The sequence below is a fragment of the Ursus arctos genome, unplaced genomic scaffold (genome assembly GCF_023065955.2).
Source record: "Ursus arctos isolate Adak ecotype North America unplaced genomic scaffold, UrsArc2.0 scaffold_5, whole genome shotgun sequence".
Taxonomy (NCBI): domain Eukaryota; kingdom Metazoa; phylum Chordata; class Mammalia; order Carnivora; family Ursidae; genus Ursus; species Ursus arctos.
The window spans coordinates 62386677-62402538 of NW_026623067.1; the positions used below are offsets into that span (position 1 = coordinate 62386677).

Consider the following 15862-nt stretch of genomic DNA (forward strand, 5'->3'; position numbering starts at 1 on the left):
ATGAGCCTGCTTCTTCCTCTCCCACTCCCCCTGCTTGCGTTCCCTCTCTCGCTGGCTGTCTCTATCTCTGTCTAATAAATAAATAAAATCTTTAAAAAAAAAAAAAAAAGGAAATGTGAATTCTCAGCCCATCCCAGACCTAGCAACTCAGAATCTCTGAGGGTGCGGCCCAGCCGGACGTGTTATTAAAAGCTCTCCAGGTGATTCAGATGGTCCTTAAAGGCAGTAAAGCACTAAATGGGGACAGTGCCCGGACCGGGGTTGGGAAGAGTACAGAGTACAGAGCTGGCCTGGCCTATTATCTGTGATGTCCATTTTTGTTTACAAGAAAATGCACGACCTTGCTGATGCTCGGAACTGCTCCTAGCCCTGCAGACTGATGGGTAGAGAGCCCAGGGCCCACCGCTGCAGGAGGATTTTATTTCCCCAAGAAATGCCACATCCCCTTCTGCAGGCTGCAACTGCTTTAGGGCAGGCAAAGGGAACTCCAGCCTCAGCAAAGGGGACACACACTTCTCTTTCTTAGTTATTCATTCATTCATTTTTTACTTTTTTAAAGATCTTTTATTCTTAAGCAATCTCTGCACCCAATGTAAGGCTCGAACTCACGAGCCCCAGATCAAGAGTCGCATGCTCTTCCAACTGAGCCAGCCGGGCGCCCCTCATTCATTCATTTCTAAATATGGAATGCTTCTCAGATTTGTCTCTCATCCTTGCGCGGGGGCCATGCTCATCTCTGTACTGTTCCAGTTTTAGTGTATGAGCCGCCAAAGCGGGCACACATTTCTCTGGACAATGCTTCTCCTCCCACCTAGATATAAAATCTGACCACTCCAGAAAAGAAACGGGCCATCCAGAAAGCTCTGTGTGGTTTTATGCGAGGGTCAGGTTTCTTCCTGGAGTGTGGAGCACCCTCTGCGGTTACAGACACATCAAGGCCCAGGAGCATCAAGTAATTCGGGGTTGAGAAGAGCTCAATTCAGCTGCCTCTCTCTCTGAATATCTACCTTCTCTCTCTAGGGAAAAAAAAAATACCCCTCCCCCCACAAAAGGCATTTTTCTGTAAAGAGCAGGCAAATCCTCACATTCTTGTTTCTATAGTTCCTGGTTTTCTTTACAAAGGGGAAAAATGGGGTCCAAGACATAGAAACAGTATTCGGATCATGGTGATCCACTGCACGCTCTAACCACACTACTCAGCTTCCAGAGCCTGCCCCTCTTGGCCACGCCACAACCAGGCTGGCTGAGCTACGGGATCTCCTAGCAGGACACGCCAACACGGGTGGACCAGGGGCACAAGCAATACTGCAGAAATCCCCAGTGCCTTCCCTAGACTGCACACCCCAGCTCTCCAGCCTCCCCACCTGCTCTGGGCATGTGGTGCTCACACCTTCTAACGGCCTCTTCCACGTCACGCGCGGCCTACCCACCCTGCACTGCACACCTCACTACCCACAAGAAAGATAACGACTGTTCTGCTGTCTCCAGACGGTCAGCTCCCTGAGGGGCTCAATAAGCTTGAATGACTGAACACGTGAACATACAGACTCACCTAGAGTAAGAATTTCAGGCCTAGATTCATCCCCTCACCTTCTCTAGCACAAACAGGTAAAAGGACTTGTCCAAGGTCAAAGAGCAAGCTCACGGTCACACCATGGGAGGCAGTATAGACGGTTCTCAATGCTTCCCAACACTCACAGGCTGTGTGTTCCCACCTTTCCTGGATACCAGGAAACCAGTACCCACTGAAGACAAAGGTATTTTATTTGTGAAAGAATCGATCGATTCATTTTTTGTGTGTTTTATCTCAAGACCCTGCCCAAGAACCTGAAGGGACATCTTGTGAATCTTAGAATTAGGGGCACTAAACCCCATCTAAAGTGATAAGAGGGACTCTGGGGGCATGAGGGGCAGGAAATGGCCGTCAGTGAGGGTGTGGCCAGTCTTCATAAAAGTTTCCAGAGTTCTGGTGCCTGGGATGGACTTCTGTATCACTTCTCTATCAGTTCAGGCTTGCTCAGTCAGCAGGGGCAAATGTAATCTCCCAACCCATCATCATACTATTCTGAAAACACACTGTTAACACTCAAACAAGCTTTGGTAATAGGATGTCCAAGTTCAGAGTTCAGCCAGGAGCTATAAACTATTCTTTGCAGATAAGAGAGAAAAAGCATGCACTAACGCACACTTTCTAGGTGGCATGGGATCTCAGAAGAGTCAAGCCCTTCTCAAAACCAGCCGGGAAAAAGCCTCTACGTAGAGGAAGGTCCCTCCTACTGGCCAAGTTCACCTGTTAATAAGCAGGTACAGACACTGACTCATTTCCCAAGCTTCTCTCTCAAAATTAAACAGACTTTTAAAAAAGACAAAATAATCCCAAGTACAATTACGATGTTTAATCTTAATTTTCTTATCTAAATCGCCTGGCTTTTCATTACAACTGGTCAAGTATATGTGAAATAGCCCCATTAGATGGAAATATGCCACACACATCATCAAGGCTGAGTCCCTGTAACACAGCAAACACACGCGCGTGCACACACACACACACACACACACACTGAACCAGAACGAGTTCTGCGCAGTGCCCTCCCAGGTAGCCTGGCTCCTGGTGAGCTGCCCCACACACCTGCTGCCTCTAGCTATCCTCTGTAGCACGCTCTCCTCGTCCAGGACCCCACTTCACCCCATCAAAGTCAAGAGTCCATGCTCTTCAAACCCTGATCGTAGCTAACTGCTTTTGAGAAGCATTTTATGAAATTATTCCTGTGACGGTATAAGAAACATGTTCCCTGTCCTACAGATGCTTACGTGTTGAAGAAGAGGTTTAAAAAGAAGTGTTTCACCCACATTTCCCTAGTGATAAAAATCTTAGGCACACAGTTAAGTGAATTCCACTTTATTTTTTAATTTTTAATAGATCAGTTTATGACTCCCACTCGGCAGTTCCTGGGGACTTTGATGCTGTCATACATAACTCGAGACCTAGCAGGAATCTTCTTCATCTCAGTGACCATTGTTAAAGCCACTACAGGGATCTCCCTGCCCGATGTTACAGGTGTTATCAGTCAGGAAATCCTAGTAATAAAGGTTCAAATAACCAAAGATCTCTGGCATGAAGCCTGCTTCTAATGTAGTTTCTGATGGAAATTTAACAGTGTCAGAATCACCAGGGAAGAATCCCTTCTCCACCCCTCCAACCCCATCACGCCAACCATTTCCTACTTCATCCACTTCATAAACTGGCTTGGTCTCTAGGGTGGGACTGAGATGACCCCACATTTGTAGAAAGGGAGGTCAATGTTGACGTAACAGCATGGAAAGCCCAACTCCTCAATCTGTCAGTTCACCCGGATCAGAACCAAACTGGTCTGTGGAGGCTGAGGACCCTTCCTCAGCCATCTCTAGTCAGCTTTACTTAGAAAGGGGACACTCATTATCCCCAGCTGTCTGTCTAAACCAAAGTGGGTGAGGGTGTGGGAAAAGTCAGCTGCAGGACATTCCTTGGACTTCGCCACAGAGGCCCAAAGCTTAGAGACTAGTATTTCCAAGAATGCCCAAAAGCACTTAACAGTCAGTGTCTATAAAACCTTCCTAAAAATAACAGCTTCACAGAACTGATGTCTTACGCTGTTGAAAAAGGACTCTCTGATTTGGTCCCATCCAAGATAAGGGCCTCTCCGTAAGAATAAAAGCATGTGTCAAGATAAAAATTAAAGTGGTTCCACGGGAAAAGAAACCAGTACCCAAGAGGCCAAGAAAAGAACATGTAAGGGTGTCCCTCAGACATGGTCAGCATCACAGGCTCAGACAGATGGGTTTCTAAATCAGCGTTCCTCTACATTCATGTTTCTAGAACCTACCTGACCTTAAGAACTACCTAGAAGCTTTGTTTAAAAACATACAGATCCCCAGGACCCTCTCCAGTCTTATAAAGTCAAAACCTTAGAGGAGGGGTCTATGCCTGAACTACATTCAGTACTTAATGTTTCAGAAACCATGTGAAGAGCTTAAAAGCTAGTTTGGCTGCACTGTCCTAAATGGAACCTCAAAAATTCACCCAAGTAAACACCTCAGAAATCTTAATTTTCACTCAAATATTTTTAAATAGTCTCCAAAACACCACGTAATCCACAAACATGCTATTAAATCCAAATCAGAACAAACCCACGGGAGGAAAAGTCAAAATACACTGAGGTTCTCCTTTCTTACCTGGCAAGTCTCCAAGTCATAGTTGGGTACTTCTCTTGACCTAGATGATGGTATTATGGGTTTGTTTTTGTTTATAAGATTTTATTCATTAATTTATGAGAGAGAGAGAGAGAGAGAGGGAGAGCACAAGTGGGGGGAGCGGCAGGCAGAGTGAGAAGCAGGCTGCCCTCAGAGCAAGGAACCCAATGTGGGACTCCACCCCAGGACCCTGGGATCATGACCCGAGCTGAAGGCAGACGCTTAACCGACTGAGTTGCTCAGGCGCTCCTAGTTAGAGCCCTCTTTATCTAGTTAAAATTAGGAAATCTATCTCAGGGTCCTGGGATGGGGCCCTGTCTCAGGCTCCCTGCTTGGCAGGGAGTCTGCTTCTCCTCCCTCTGGCCCTCCCCCAGCTTGTGCTCACTCTCCCTCTCAAATAAATAAATAATTTTTTTTTTTTAATTATGAAATATAGGGGCACCTGAGTGGCTCAGTCGGTTAAGCAGCCAACTCTTGGTTTCTGCTCAGGTCCTGATCTCATGGATGGTGAGATCAAGCCCTGCCAAGGGCTCCATGCTCTGCGGGGAGTCTGCTTGAAGATTCTCTCCCTCGGTCCCTGTCTCAACGTGTGCGAGCACGCATGCCAGCTTGCTTTCCCTCACTCGCTCTCCCTCTCAGATAGATAGATAAATAGAATTATGGAATACAGTCAACATGTATGAGGAAATCAATTTAACTAAAGCTTAGCAAAAACAAAACCTGCCCTTTAGGTTAATCATATCCCACCTGAAAGACCCTCCAGAACCTCTCTGCCCTAAGGACTAAAGGGAAACAATACACAGCTGCTCCTGAGGAAGTGAGGAAGCTGAGGGTCTTCCATCTCACCCCAAAAGACACCAGCCCTAAGTAGCAGGCAACCAATTTAAAGTCAGGCCCCACAGGTGCTTCCTGGTTATAAGACTTTACAGGTTTCAGCCTCCAGCTGACTAGTTCACGGTCACACAGGTCCCAGCTTTGCGTGAGGCCTGGCTGGCTGCTGGGAGTGTTTTCCACAGAGCCACGAGCCCCAGCGTGGCAGGAAGCTCGCTGGAAACACAGAACCGCACGCCCCAGCCAGGCCTGCTGAAGCAGTATCGGCACTGTAACAGCATCCGAGGCGTTCCTGTGCACACTGAGATCTGAGTGTGCCAATGTGAGACTTCTACCCCCACCTGTGGAACAGGTCATCAGCCTACCCACGGACACTCCAGACTCTCAGAGGCCTTCTGCCCTCACACTCTTGTCAGTCTCAGTTTGTCCTGGGACCTAATCACCATCGGCAGCTGCTAGTCCAAAGCCCAACTTTTAGGGAGTTAGAAAGAGGCAGTTAAGTACTGATCATCTCCTACATCCTCGTCTCACTTTAACATTCCTTAGAAGGCTGAAATATGGACCCCATGAGCATCGATCAATACAGACAATCCAAAGTCAAACAATACCAAGGAACGCTGGCTCTCTCGGTTCCAACACTGTGTTAATGAGGGCAAGGGTAGCTTCCTCTCGTTCGTTGGCACAGACTCCAACCCTCTCCCCTCTGGCTGCTTACAAAGGCTGACACACCCCTGGTTACTAAGAGGACTCAGAAGAATGACAAGAGAAGGCTTAATAATACAGCACCAGTAAGGAACTCAAAGACGCTCAATGACTGATGATCGAGGAACACAACACACAGCCCAGAGGGATGGCCGACATGACCGATGACCAGGTCAGAATTCAGAATGATCTGGACAGCACCGGGAAGTCCCAGGGTCAAGATTTTAAAAATCTCACACGCACATATAAGCAAGAGGAAATCTAACCTGATGGCACTTCTCATTTTAAAATGTTTTTAAAACATGCCAGTTGTGTTGACTGGAGTAGCTGCCAAGAGACCTCACGTAGTCTTAGGGTCCATGAGTCTAGTTTCTGGACCTAGGAAGCAATGGTCCCTTTGCTGCAGAGCTGATCAGACTATCTTCAACAGTCCACCGGCCACCTGTCCACACAGGTGAATATACAACCTGTCACACTTTGCCATCACCACCACCACTTGGGTTCTTTTCATTAAGTGTGGCCTCTTTACCTGGCTACAGCTCTTTTAGACTTCAGGTTATAGTTATACGCATTCCTCACATGGGCTTAGCTCCCTTTGATGCTGCCCTTTCTTTAACTAATAGAAAAACTACAGACCTCAGCACAAACTGGAAAAAACACATCAACAGAGCAGACAACGTAAGCACACTCATTTACTAAAAGGATTCAGATCAAAAAGGCCTACAGTCACCTGTTTAAGCCAGCGCAGTACACTACACAGTACAGCACAAATCCATGCAGAATTAGTAATTAGGTTGGCAAAACAAATTACGAGCTCCCCATACAGAAGAACCATGAAAGGACTACTATAAAAGTTAGCAAATGAGAGTCAAAGTATCTGTTTAGAGATACTTCTCTATGTCGGATCATCTTCTGGGAACAGCCATTTAAAAAACTGGATGAGATTTTAGACTGTTTTTAAAGTTGTGACCCGTGTTTTTCTTAAGTCAATATTGAATACACAACTGGTAGTCATTTATGAAGACAAAAAGACTGCTTACTGGTAAGTTTGCAGTTCCCAGACTCTCCAATCCGTTATTTTTAATTTCAGAAAATTTGGTCTCTATGGGCAAGAGGGGGGAAAAAAAAGTTTTAAAATTTTAAGAGGTTAATTTGCCCTGAATAAGTGTATGCCATGCACCACTTACCTAACATTAAATGAAGCTACTGTCCACGCAGTTACAACCATCCTTAAACAACTGGCTAACTGCCTGAAAACTGGAAAACAACATGTGAAATTCGGCCCAACTGCAGCCTGGCCCAGGAGAAAGGAAGCTTGAACTCCAGGTGCCCTTGACAACACAGCTCAGTGTGGAAAGAAAGAAAATGCTGAACAATAGAATCAGCAGAGGAAAAAGAGCCCCTCTAATTTTCCAGGCTTGCAGAGAGGTTGCTCCTAAAGGGATATTTAAGACCTCGCTGATGGTTGGGGTTCTAATGAACACTGAAACAATTTTTAAAAAGAAAGAAACCTATCAGTATAGTACAGATTTAATTGAGTACTTATCAGATTTAATTCAAGAGTTCTTATCCATCAGAAAGATATTTACATGCTTAGCTATGGAAGTGAAACACCTCTCAAATCACAACTACAACGTTTATGAAAACATACAAAATACAGGGTAAGGGGTGGGTTCTTGCCTATAGTTCAGGGGAAGCTGCCCCAGTCTGGCTGTGGGTCACAGCACCCATCCCGGTTGTATTCCCAGCCTTCCACTATGAGCAACTGTGTTTACAACAAATAGGAATTCCAATTCTTTTTAAAGCAGAAACCTGCTTTATAATAGATGCACCACAGATTTAAGGAGATGTACAGTGTTGGGGCCAGTAGTATTTGCACACGCACGCACACACACACACACACATACATAAACCCACCAAATGTTTTGCTCTGATTTTAAAGTAACATGCTATTATCTACAGAAAATATGAAAAACAGGACAAGAAAGAAAGTAACCAGTCACTTGTAATCAATCACAGCAGCCCAACATGAACAGTTACAAGTTTAGTCTCCATCTTTCTAGGCTGTCTATGGCTAAGAGCTTTCCTTTCAATGGCACCCCAGTTAAGCAGGCAAGGGTGAGGGGAGGTGCTCTTGCTGACAATGGTGAGTAATCCCCACTGGTCTTACCCTAAATCCACAGCAGTCAGGGGAGGAAGTGCGCACAGATCCAACAGCATGCCTGCCATTAACAAGCAATCACTGGGGTCTATTCTGCACACTTTTAATTATTCCACAAATGAATGAAATTTAAATTAACAGCAACAGCCCTCGAGGGCCATATGGTAACTTCAAAAAAGAAGGCAGATAAGCCTCTCTTTCATGGACATGGAAACAAAAGTTCGTTTTCCCAATATAAGTTCTCAAGGCATCTCCAGATTGGGAGCCACCTTCCTGTCTTGCAGACGGCTGCCTTCTCACCGTGTCCTCAGAGGCCTCTCTAAGGGGAGAAAATCAGTGTTGGGAGAAAGGGGGTATGGAGCCATTGGAAATAAAGACCTGGGAACCACAAGCATGTGTGCAGCTCCCTTCCAGCCATCCAGGGATCCCCATAAGTCTATGCATTTGTAGGATGAGAGATATTCAGCCCACACGGAAATATCCTTAGTTCCACAAACCCGGGGTGCTTTGAAAGGCCCCATATTTACTGTTGTAACATCCTAGCTTCATACACTAGCCTGGGCTGCAAATCTTCAATGCATTACCCTGAAGTTGCCGAAAGCCAGGAAACCTGGTGACACCTCATGAACTACTCTCTGTCCACAGAGAAGACACGAGGAAAGAACTGCTTTCATGGCTAATGTCACCTCAGTCAGTGTTAAACACTGTTTGTTACGGACCCGCTGAAACCCTCAATATTCTTCACTCAAATCCTGTAACTGACTACAGAATTCAGTACTTAATGTTTTAGACACCGTGTGAAGAGCCTAAAAGCTAGTTTGGCTGCACTGTCCTAAATGGAACCTCAAAAATTCACCCAAGTAAACACCTCAGAAATCTTAATTTTCACTCAAATATTTTTTAAATAGTCTCCAAAACACCACTTAATCCACAAACATGGTATTAAATCCAAGTGAGAACAAACCCACGGGAGGAAAAGTCAAAATACATACACTGAGGTTCTCCTTTCTTACCTGGCAAGTCTCCAAGTCTTAGTTGGGTACTTCTCTTGACCTAGATGATGGTATTACGGTTTAACCAAGAAAACACGCAGATAACATACCTCTTTAACTGGATCTGGTATTTTACAGATGCACACAAAACTACTTTCTCAGCAGAAGGGTCATCTTTCATTTTTTGAAATACAACACATACCTGTGTAATAGTTCGAGGTGCTATGACAAAATACCATGTGACTTAAACAACATTTTTTTCTCACTACTCTGAAGGCTGCGAGTCCAAGACCAAGGCACTGTCAGGTTTGGTTCCTGGTGAGAACCCTCTTCCAGGTTTGCAGATAGCAGCCTTCTCTCTGTGGTGAAGGGGGAGCTCACCAGCTCTGCTCTCTTTCCCATCTCCGGGGGACACTGATCCCATCATGGGAACCCCACCCTCATGACCTCATCCAAACCTAATCACCTCCCAAAGGCCCTACCTCCAAATACTAAAACACGGGGGACTGGGGTTTCCAAATACGAATTTTGGGATGTCTGTGTGTGTGCTTTGTGTTGGGGGGGGGGGGGGCGCTACTCAGTTTCACCAGGTGTACATCCTAGCTATTCAATATGTTCAGAGCCATTCTACATATATTCCTCTCAATGATTTCAGGTCAAAATAACAAACAGATCTCACCACATCTGTAAAATAACACCAGTAAGAGACTGGTCATTTAAGGCAAAGGTGAGGGGCTTGACTATCCCCAGTTAGGCCCGTTGAAAGGATAAAAGAGAAAAATTCAGTTACAAGGACACCAATTACTCCACCCTGAGCACTACTTAGTAAATCTCCACCAACTAGTCAACCACTTGCCACTACTATAAAATACCTCCATCTTTCACCTCTAGCTCAGACCTCTCTTCCTCCCTGTGTATCCAGCTCTCTGCTGGGCATCTCCCTGGAAGGCTCACAGTTCAGTTGGGATTCAACTGAGCTCATTAGTCCTCACCATCTCCTCCAACTGAGGTTCCCCACAGCTGCTTACCTCAGTGAATGGTGCCATGACTGGTCACCCTGGACTCCATCTCACTACGTGCCCACAACCAAAAGATAACCAAGGAAGTGTGACCAGTCTCTCCCAGCCTCCCCCCACCACTCCTTCGCCTTCTCCAAGTCCCTCATGGATTCCTGCACTAGCCTCCCAACTCACCTCTGTCCCCATTCTGGTCTCCTTGTCACCCAGCCCACTTCTGGGCCACCAAGATCTTTCTAAAGCACAATAAAGCAAGTCAATTACCTGCTGCCAATTCTCCACTGTTCACCCAGCTTTGGATATGAAGTTCAGATTCCTCAGCGCAGGACCCAAACCCAGTACCCTCAGGGCCTTCCCTACACAACCTTGCCCCCAGTCCACACAACTGCTATCAGAGCCCTGACTACCTTACATCTTTGCAAACCTCCTAGACTCCAAACATGCAATTATTATTGCATCATGTATTAATGTTATTTTTAAAGTGATGCAAAAGAAAACCTGAAAGGTATATGAGGAACCAAGTATCCACTCTTTAGTCCTTCAGTCACACCTTATGCAGCGAGCGAGCTCCAGAAAGAAGTGTTTCAAGTGCCACACCAGATTCTTCCCTAGACACACTCGGGTTTTAAAAGCTGATGATCAAAATTGACCTTTAATTCCTTCTTTGCCTTTTTAAGGCTGAGAAATTTCACCTCTGAGAAAAAAACTATTTGTTTTCATGGCATGTGGCTGGTGGTTCTACTCACCCACTACTCAAACTGGACACAGACTTTTATAAAGCACGGGGAAAAAAGAACGCCCTCTCTCTCCCTTGCCCCTACCCAGAACCCACAGGGCTGGCTGCCTCTGTCACCACCCGCAGCCTGATCACTCCCTCTGAGCAGGCCGGCTTGTGGGAGGGAAGCAAGCCCAGCCAGCACTCTGCTCTCCCAGCACAGGCTCTTCTAAATCACAAAAGGAGCTTCCCGGGATTATGGAGGTCCTGTGCACACAGAGTTTGCTTCCCCAACTAGAACGTGTACTCTGAGAGAAGAGGCCTGCTCTTGCTTCTTGCTGTGTTACCAGGGGCCAGAACAGAGTCTAGCCCTTGGGACAGGCTTCATAGGTATTTGCTGAATGACAGGATAAAAGAATGGATGAATGAGCAAATAGGCAGTCCTCCTCAATTACAAGAACAATATACAGCATAATTCCCCTGCTCAAGAAATAGTGTTTTGCTAAGAATGCCTTTTGTTCACTTTGTTAAGTACAACCTTAATAAAAACTGGGCAGTGCATCACTAACCCCAAAGCATACTTTAAAGTTGCTTTTTGGAAAAAATTCTAGAGATGAGATATTTACTTACTGCTTGTATCTTTCCAAGAGCAGTAAGCATTGAGTAAGATGTTGCTTTCAGGATTCCCCAAGAGGCATACACCTTGTCCACCACTAAAGGTTTTTGGTTTGGTTTTGTTTTTCCCTCAAACAAAATTTGGATATTTACTTTCATGGGACTGAAACCTGAGAACCTGCCATCACAGGGTCAGTGAGGCCTGGAATTGTAAGCCATACCTGTGCTCTTGTCCTCGGAGCCGCACAGAGCCTGTACAACACAATCCCTAGAACTGGAGTCCCAGAGAAGGCTGACCAGAACGGGCCAAAAGGAGGCAGCACGTAAGTTCTAGAAAGATGAACTGTTTCTGTCTGTGGGCTGCCAGAGGCAGGGGTACAGCCTCAACTCAGGGGCTGCCTTAAGCAACCACAGTTCACTTTCAATCAGGTATCCATTCCGACTCTGAATGGCACTGCTTTTTCCAGGGCATTTGAAATACTTGACAACCAACATTAACATTTTCTGAGCACTTAGCACGAGGCACCTCCCCAAGTCCTATACAAAAGTAATCCTAGTTAATCTCCAAGGTTAGTCTTTGACTTGAACTCTTACTGCCACCGATTTATAGACACAGAAACCAAGGCTGAGAGAAATGAAATAACTTGTCCAAAGTTCAGATAGTAAGCAGTACCTCTGGGAACTCGACAGCACCAATTTGGGTCTCCTGTATTTTCACCTCCTACTCTGTCAAGTCTTTGCAATAAAGAAGTTGAGAAGCTGTACACAATGTTCATTAAAAAAGACTATGTACTTCTCTACATGTTGTTTTTCTGTCTTCCACTATGGACTTTTCCTTCCTGCCCTGTCCACTATATGCAGTGGAATCTCTTTGATTCATCAGTCCACACATCTTTGTAGGCAGGGGCCATCAATTCTGAGCCTATCCACATGGATCAACACTATACATTCCTTCTTCCAGAAGGCATCGCTTTGCTCCCATCTACAAAGATCCTTTTTCCTTCCTAAAGACAAATGACTGGTTCACGTACCATGATTCAAATTACATTTGAGCATGTTCATTTGCAGAGTAATTATTCTTCCTAATTGGACTGCTCTAAAGACAAATGATTCTCCCTCCCCACCCCTATCATCTGCAACATGCCATGTCTTCTTTCCTGGCCTAAAATGTTTGCTGCACCCTTTGCAAACCACAACCAGACACACTACCTGCTGTACGTGTGAGTGCTTAGAAAAATATCATACCATAACAGTAGCATTACTTCAAACTCAACTATTTCATCCCAATCTGACACAGATTAATAACAAACCTGTCACAGTACGACAGCAAAAAGAAATGAGAATCTTGGATTTTATTTCTTTCCTCTATCTTTAAAACATTTCATCTTCCCACTAACATGTGTTCCCTATCTCTTAAATTTGAAAAGTCGTCGGTTTTTTAAAAAGACCAGGAGGAATCAATCAGAAACACCCAGGAAAGGGCAATGCCAAAGAAATTAGCACGGATCCTCGCTTAAACCTGTTGGAGGTGGAGCTCTCAAGCGAGTGAGTGTAGCAAAAGCAACGTGCCCATGATAAACGTTCCTTCGAACTCGGTTACTCAGGTTTAACTCTCTGGGACGAGACTCTAACCGCTCCCCTCCCCCTCTCACTCACCCCTCTCCTCCCTTTGGCTCAAATACACACTGGTCTACAGGGGCTACTTTGCGATTTCAAACAGAAATTGTACTTCTACGTGTGGGTCACTGATGGCAACCTACAAGTACGCACACAACCACAGAGAGAAAACGGGAAATAGAGGAAATGGTCCGGGGGGGGGGGAGCGAAGATGGGGGTGGGAGATAAGACTTTGTCTTTACTCTCATTTACTCGCACTGAAACAGCTCACGGACTCTCGTGAAACTCAGGACACTCCTAGTTTAAGAGAAAAGATGAACGGGATGGAAGAAAATTCTTTTGAACACTAGACCGCTGAATGGAAGGGAAAACGGGGTGGGGAGAAACTTCGTGCCTAAAAACATCCAGAAACACATAGGGAGTCTTCCCCAGTCCTTCACCCCATTCTATGGGCTCAACCACCCATCCCAGATGTGGTCTTCCCCACTCCACGCCCACCTCCTCCAGCCCGCAACCCAATTCACTGCGCTGCCCACAAAAATGCAGCCCAGATTGGAAAGCAGCTGACGTCTGTGGCCAGCGTGACCCAACGACACGCACCAGGCCTTACCGGGGCGACCACCGCGCGGCCCCCGAGGCGCGGTACCAAGCGCGCGGACCTCGGCGCCGGACTGCGCCCAAAGCCGCGCGCCGCGGTGCCCGCGGGAGCCGCCGGTCGGAGCCCGCCAGCGGCGGCGGGAGAGCTCGGCTCGCGCCGGCTTCCCGGCAAATTGCCGTTCCAGGCACAATTTTTCCACTTCTGCTGCCGGCGGCCGCGGCGGTGAGAAGAGAAGCAGCCGTTCCCTCCCATTCCCAGCATCCGACACCCGTCCCGGTCCCGGGGACGGTCCTCTTCCCTCCCCGTGGGCTCCGGGGGCGCGGGAGCCAGGTTCCCGCGCCAGCCGCCGCGCACGCAGCCCGAGCTCCTCCCGCCCCGGCGGTTCCGTGCCCCCCACCCCCGCCGCCCGCCCCACCTGGCCGGGGCTGCGGGCTCTCTCTCCCGCAGCGCGCGCGGGGCCCGGCGACTCCAACTCACCCGGCCCGGGCTCAGCGTCTCCGGCTCCGAGCTCGCAGCCTTCCCCCAGCCGGGGCTTTCCGTTACGCCTCCTCTCAGCTAGCCGCTCGGGGAAGGAGGAGGAGGCGGCGAGAGGAGGGGGTCCCCGGGTGGGGGGAGGAGACGAGGCGAGAGCGCCGACCTCGGCGGCCGCCGGCGGGGCTAGCAAGGAGGGAGGAGAGAGAGGGGCGGGGGCAGAGAAAGAAAGAGGCGGCCGAGCCTCCCTGTCCAGGATCCGGCCCCGCGCCGCTGCCCAGTCACCATCGCCGCCCCCGTCCCGCTCTCGGGCCGGGCGTTCAGGGGGAGGGGTCGGAGCCCGGGGCTCTCCCGGCGCCTCGCGCGGGGCGGGGCGGGACGGCCGGGGGCGAGGCGGGGGCGGTGGCGGGACGAGGAGGCCCGGCCTCCGGAGGGGAGTGTCCTGCGGGGCCGGGGAGGCTGCTGGCTAGGCTGCTGGCGAAAGGGGATCCCCGGGAGGAGGGGCGCAGGCCCCGGGGCCTGGGAGCGGGTCACTGCGCCCGCCGGGCGGCGGCGGCGCCTCCTGGAATCCTGCGGAGGACCCCCGGGCCGCTCCGGGGAAACTTCGGGGGCAGTTTCGGGAAACTGCCTCAGGAGCGCGGAGAATGCGCGCGGCCCAGGCAGGGAGCGGCGAAGTCGGAGTCGGGGGTGATAGGCCGGACTCCTTCCGCGGAGCCCGGGCCCTGGAGCGCCCGAAGCAGTTCCCCGGGCCCGGGCCGGAGCGGGAAAATGTCTGTCCGGCCATCCGCGGGACTCCTATACGGGAGGGTGGGTTGGGGCTTCCTGGACCCCCATCTTCACCTTCCTCTCCCGGAGAGGAGGCTCCAGACGTACGTTTCTTTGCCCTGTGATTCTCTAGGTGAGGAAACTTCAAGCAGTCACGAAGAATATTCATAAATAGATTACTTGGGGTTTTGAAACATCCTCCTCTGTCCGAAGTACGGTTTCAGGATGAATTCCTAAGGCAATTTAGCCCGACACTCTGAGAAGGCACACCCTTCTGGTCTTTTTTTTCCTGTCAGACGGGCTCCTGTCCCCAACTTCTCTGCCTCTTGTCTGGGTTAAGAGTTTTTACACGAGGTGCCTGAACACAGACCCTACAATTCGATTCCCAGCCTCTTCCATTGCCATAGCTACTCCCATTGATTCTTCATTTTCAGGTCTTCCCAGTTGTCCCGTCCTTTCCAAGTCCAATGCCACCTTCCTGGTTCTCTCTGCCTGGGGACTTGATGGTTTCAGTGCCCTCTCCCCCATTCCTTGCACGGGCATCCATCTGCACATGCCTACAGGGTAACGGTCCTAGAACAGGGCTCCGGCAGGCCACTTCCTGTTCTAAAAGCTCTGGGAGGCACTTTACCACAGAAAATTCTGAATTTAAAACTCTTCTGTTCAAAACCACCCACTTACCCACTCCTCAGAGCCTGGCTTGCCAGCCGGGACTCTTCCCCTCCTCCCAGAAGTTTCCATACTGTATCCACTTGGGAGTTGCTGATGCTCTTGCCAGAACTGGAATACTCTCTTTTATCTTCTCCCACAGTCAAAGCCTACTTATCTTCATTGAAAAGAAGTTTGTAGGACATTTCTTCTATAAAAGGATGAATGTGTTCTTCCCATTTTGTGAAATCATACACTAGGAATAACAAGGCTTATGGGGAAAATACGGTTAGCAACAAAGAATTCCAAATCTTTCTTTTTTTAAGATTTATTTATTTTAGAGAGAGCGCCAGAGAGAGCATGCACTAGTGGGGGGAGGGGCAGAGGGGGAGAATCTCAAGGAGAATCTCAAGCAGCCTCCCCTCTGATCTTGGAGCCACACCTTGGGGCTCAGTTTCACCACCCTGAGATCATGACCTCAGCCAAAACCACCAGTTCCAC

General features: G+C 48.4%; 1 protein-coding gene and 1 non-coding gene across 7 annotated transcripts in view; both read right to left on the reverse strand.

The window, feature by feature from the left end:
* LHFPL2 (LHFPL tetraspan subfamily member 2) overlaps nt 1–14288 on the reverse strand; it is a 151336-nt gene extending 137048 nt beyond the window's left edge. For 4 of the 6 annotated variants that reach the window (XM_044384100.3, XM_026498737.4, XM_057307053.1 and 1 more), the window contains exon 1: nt 13955–14274. The gene's annotated coding sequence lies outside the window, so the exon portion shown is untranslated. Of the gene's footprint in view, nt 1–13892 lie in introns of all 6 variants that reach the window. The other 2 variants (XR_008957470.1, XM_044384099.3) reach the window with 2 other exon arrangements.
* On the reverse strand, nt 677–780 carry LOC113255408 (U6 spliceosomal RNA). The gene has a single exon (XR_003316286.1). It is a non-coding gene; the product is annotated as a U6 spliceosomal RNA (small nuclear RNA).
* Nucleotides 14289–15862: the final 1574 nt, after the last annotated feature.